Raw genomic sequence first — 5,821 nt, 5'->3', positions numbered from 1 at the left:
AGAGTAACGTGTTGAGATTCACATGATAATCCCGGTACTAGATACTCAAAATGTCCATAACCGGGGACACGGCTAACCATGATTAGTTTATTACACTCTGTAGAGGTTTGCGCACTTTTCCCCGCAAGACTCGATCGCCTCCGTTTGGTTTCTCGCACTACATGGTGTTTGAGAAGACAGATGACCGAGACATAGTCTTTCAGAAGCGCTAGCACCTTACGATGGATAGACCGTTCCACCTACTTTCCCCTACATCTGCTAGTCTACCCTGTAAGAGTTCGCACGACTTAATCAACTATGCTAGAGCCCATAATAGCTTGTGGCTGCACACGGAAGTTTCTAGTATGAATAATCTCATGATCCCTTTGAGCCTGGGTGGCGGTCAATAAAAAAAAGCAATCCTGGTCTACCCAGGTGCCTAGATAGGCAAATCCTGGAATAACCAGGTGCCTCAATCCACCCAGATGTGTGTTTAAGTTGCCACCTTACGTAAACCATTAATTAAGAATCTCACATCTGTCATGGATACTCTCAAAACCCAATCCACGTCCACGAGCATAGCATGGCACTATAAGCATAACGTAATAGTAACTCCCAAGGGTTTGATAACAAACAGGAAATAGGTACTACCTCAACTACTTCCCATCCCACAATTTAATTAGATCCTAATCATGCAATGTTTGAGGTTTGATCTAATGCAATGAAAACTGGGTATGAAGGGGATATGATCAAAGTGTGAACTTGCCTGCAACGTTGACGAAGATGATTCGCACTCAAAACTCTTGATAGCTCTACTCGTCACACTCCGGTCAATCTATCGTAAGCAAGCAATAGTAACCACACATAAGCAATCACTCAAAAGATCAGAAAGATCGAAGAAGACAATTCGGAAAACATCAAAACCAAGCAAATAACTCTTGCAACATAAAATAATTTCTAACAGTACCAAAATTATATGAATTTGGCCTCATCAGAAAGTTTAGGTCAAGAGCTTCGATTTGCAAAAAGAATCAACTAAATCGGAGTTACGGATAAAAAGATATGATCAAAAGAAGTTTGAATACAAATCAGTTCCAATTCAAATTTTAAACTTTTCAAAAACATGTTTAAGTTGTTTTACTGGATAGAGGGGATCATAACGAAGAAGTGGGCGTTGGTTTCGTTGGATTTGGACTAACGAGTAAAAAGTAGTGATAGATTGAAGTACAGGGACTATTCTGTAAATAAAGTATTCACATTTAGGTCCCTGGCCGAAAATCTAAAATAAAAGAAAAAGACTAAATGGCGAACGTTCGTTACATAGATCTACAGAACGAAAACGTTCACTAAAACTACTAAATGGAAAACGTTTACTAACTAGCAGATTTAAATAAGAAAACTGGGGTTTTAAAAAAACCGTGATAACCCTAAATAAACCGGGTCGAAGCAGCGGTTCTACCGGTTCGGTCGGCGGGTCGTCGGCGGCGGCGGTTTCCAGCGGCTCTCCGGCGAGGCGGCGGGCAGCGGCGGTGGCTACGCGGCAAGCGGCGCGAGGCAGCGCGGGCGAGGGCAGCGCGGGGAGCGGCGCGGTGGCAAAGCAAGGCGGCGGCGCAGGCGAGCGGGCGGCGCAGCAGCAGCGGCGAAGGGCGCGGCGAGGCGGCGGGCAGCGGCGCGGATCTGCGGTGGCGCGGGAGTGCGAGGGAGGAGACAGAGGCGGGGCCCGGGGCGGCGATTTTATAGGAGGGGAGGGGAGGCGGTGGCTTGGCGTTCGCGAGGGGCAAGGAGGAGGCCGGGGCGACCACGGCGTCCATGGCGGCGGCGGCGCTCCTGTGCTGGCTCGGGAGACCGAGCGGAGGTCGGGGACGCGTGGGGTTTGGCTGGCTGGGCCGCGGCCTGGCTGGGTGCTGGGCCGGCCCAGTCGGCGAAGATTTGTTTTTTTTAATTATATATATATTTTTAAAGATTTTCCAGGCAACAGATAAAAAATATATATTATATAGGCATATAATATATCAAAATTTTCAGAAAAAGAGTTCCTACAATGTGAACATTTTTATAACTTTAAATAAAATACACACAAAATCAGATAATTTAAAGAGTGCTACTAGTCTAATAAAACCTAATAAAAATCATTTTAAAAATATCAAAATGATTTCAAATTAATTTTTCTCCAACTTTCTAATGTAGGGAATCATGTTACCCTAATTTCCATATATTTTATTTTTGGAGAAAAATAATTTGAATAAAAACTCAAATAACTCTAAATCAAAAATAAATTCAAAAGAACTTTGAATTTTAATTCTTTGAAACTCCCAACTCATATTTCATATAATTTGAAGAAGCCATTTTATCTTCTCTCATGAAAATCATTGAGTTGCATAAAGTTTTTGAATTGGAAAATATTTCCCAATGGAATTCAAATATTTTTCAAACACCCTTTTCATTTATTTAAATGGAAGAAGTCATGTCATCTTCTCTCTAGGGTTTTGTATTTGAAAAGAATTTGAATTCACGAAGATCAAAATGCAAAAGGGTGAAAGTTTGGGAAAGTCCTTTTATTCCCTCTCATTTAACTTTTAAAAAGTTTCGAACTTCACTCAATCAATCACACAACAATCAAACAATCAATCAATCTATCTATTTATTATAACATTCCAAAATTTAGAATTTTGGGATGTTACATCTCATAAGCAAACATTAAGCATAATTAACACCGAATAATGCACCATGATAACCCACAAGTATAGGGGATCAATTTTAGCCTCTTTCGATAAGTAAGAGTGTCGAACCCAACGAGGAGCTAAAGGTAGAACAAATATTCCCTCAAGTTCTATCGACCACCGATACAACTCTACGCACACTAAACGTTCGCTTTACCTAGAACAAGTATGAAACTAGAAGTACTTTGTAGGTGTAACGAGATAGGTTTGCAAGAATATAAAGAGCACGTAAATAAAAACTAGGGGCTGTTTTAGGTAAAGAAGAAATAAAGTTATTATAGCGAGTGTGGAAAAGTGGTGGTAGCAGTTGCGAAATTGTCCCTAAGCAATTGACTACTTTACTAGACCGATAGCAAGTTTTATGTGGGAGAGGCCACAACTAGCATGTCATCCCTGACTTGGAATTCTATGCACTTATGATTGGAACTATTAGCAAGCATCCGCAACTACTAACGTTCATTCAGGTAAAACCCAACCATAGCATTAAGATATATTGGTCCCCCTTCAATCTCGCATGCATCAATTTCTATGCTAGGTTGAAGCTTCTGTCACTCTTGCCCTCCAATACATAGCCCTATCAACATACAACTAACCCTATGGTGTGATCCACGTGCGCGCTCATATGATGGGCACCAAAGGACATCAACATAACCACAAGAAAATTAAACCAATCATATCAATTCACCAATTACCGATAGGACAACGAAAATCTACTCAGACATCATAGGATGGCAACACATCATTGCATAATAATATGAAGCATAAAGCACCATGTTCAAGTAGAGGGTACAACGGGTTGCGGGAGAGTGGACCGTTGTAGATATATGGGTGAAGGTGATGAAGATGTTGGTGAAGATGACGGAGGTGTTGGTGCAGATCGCCGTCACACGATGATGGGCCCGGCGGTGTTCCGGCGCCACCGGGAGAGAGGGAGAGAGGGCCCCTGTTCTTATTCTTCTTCCTTGACCTTCTGCCTAGATGGGAGAAGGGTTTCCCCTCTGGTCCATGGCCTCCATGGCAGCGGAGGGGCGAGATCCCCTCCGAGATTGGATCTGTCTCTCTGTCTCTCTCTGTTTCTGCATTCCGGATTCTGTTCTTTCACTGTCTCTTATATTTCCGGAGATCTGTAACTCCGATTGGGCTGAAATTTTAACACGATTTCTATTTGGATATTGGCTTTCTTGCAGCGAAAGAAGGGCACCAACCTCCTTACGGGGTGTCCACGAGGGCCCAGGGCGCACCCCCTGCCTCGTGGCCCCCTCGGGCATCATATCGCGTTGATTCTTCTTCCCAAAAATCACATATATTCCAAAAACAAATCTTCGTCATTTTTTTTCCTGTTTGGACTCTGTTTGATATGGATTTTCTTTGAAACAAAAAACATGCAACAAATAGGAACTGGCACTGGGCACTGGATCAATATGTTAGTCCCCAAAAATAGTATAAAAAGTTGCCAAAAGTATATGAAAGTTGTATAATATTGGCATGGAACAATCAAAAATTATAGATACGATGAAGACGTATCAGCATCCCCAAGCTTAATTCCTGCCTGTCCTCGAGTAGGTAAATGATAAAAAAGATAATTTTTGATGTGGGTTACTACCTAGCATAATCTTGATCATGTAATCTAATCATGGCATGAATATTAAGACACGAGTGATTCAAAGCAATAGTCTATCATTTGACATTAAGACAACAATACTTCAAGCATACTAATAAAGCAATCATGTCTTTTCGAAATAACATGGCCAAAGAAAGTTATCCCTACAAAATCATATGGTCTGGCTATGCTCCATCTTCACCACACAAAGCATTCAAATCATGCACAACCCCGATGACAAGCCAAGCAATTGTTTCATACTTTTGATGTTCTCAAATCTTTTCAACTTTCACGCAATACATGAGCGTGAGCCATGGATATAGCACTATAGGTGGAATAGAATATGATGGTGGAGGTTCTGTGGAGAAAACAAAAAAGGGAGAAAGTCTCACATCGACGTGGCTAATCAACGGGCTATGGAGATGCCCATCAATTGATGTCAATGCGAGGAGTAGGGATTGCCATGCAATGGATGCACTAGAGCTATAAGTGTATGAAAGCTCAATCTGAAATTAAGTGGGTGTGCATCCAACTTGCTTGCTCATCAAGACCTAGGGCATTTGAGGAAGCCCGTCGTTGGAATATACAATCCAAGTTCTATAATGAAAATTCCCACTAGTATATGAAAGTGATAACTCAAGAGACTCTCTATATGAAGAACATGGTGCTACTCTGAAGCACAAGTGTGGTAAAAGGATAGTAACATTGTCTCTTCTCTCTTTTCTCTCATTTTTTCTTTTATTTTTCTTTTTTTGTAGGCTTCTTTGGCCTCTCTCTCTCTCTCTCTCTCTCTCTCTTTTGGGGCTTCTCTGGCCACTTTTATTTTGATAACCTCACATGGGACAATGTTCTAATAATGATGATCTTCACACTTTTATTTACTTACAACTCAATATTACGACTCGATACTAGAACAAAGATATGACTCTATATGAATGCATCTGGCGGTGTACCGGGATGTGCAATGATCTAGGGTAGCAATGACATCAAAAAACAGACAAGCCATGAAAACATCATGCTAGCTATCTTACGATCATGCAAAGCAATATGAAATGATGCTCAAGTCATGTATATAAAGATGATGGAAGTTGCATGGCAATATATCTCGGAATGGCTATGAAAATGCCATTATAGGTAGTGGTGGCTGTTTTGAGGAAGATATAAGGAGGCTTATGTGTGATAGAGCGTATCATATCACAGGGTTTGGATGCACCGGCGAAGTTTGCACCGACTCTCAAGGTGAGAAAGGGCAATGCACAGTACCGAAGAGACTAGCAATGATGGAAGGGTGAGAGTGCATATAGTCCATGGACTCAACATTAGTCATAAAGAACTCACATACTTATTGCAAAAATCTATTAGTCATCGAAACAAAGTACTACGCGCATGCTACTAGGGGGATAGATTGGTAGGAAAAGACGATCGCTCGTCCCCGACCACCACTCATAAGGAAGACAATCAATAAATACCTCATGCTCCAACTTTGTTACATAACGGTTCACCATACGTGCATGCTACGAGA

Source organism: Triticum aestivum, chromosome 5A, assembly GCF_018294505.1.
Source record: "Triticum aestivum cultivar Chinese Spring chromosome 5A, IWGSC CS RefSeq v2.1, whole genome shotgun sequence".
Lineage (NCBI taxonomy): Eukaryota > Viridiplantae > Streptophyta > Magnoliopsida > Poales > Poaceae > Triticum > Triticum aestivum.
Note: the sequence above shows the minus strand (reverse complement) of the source record.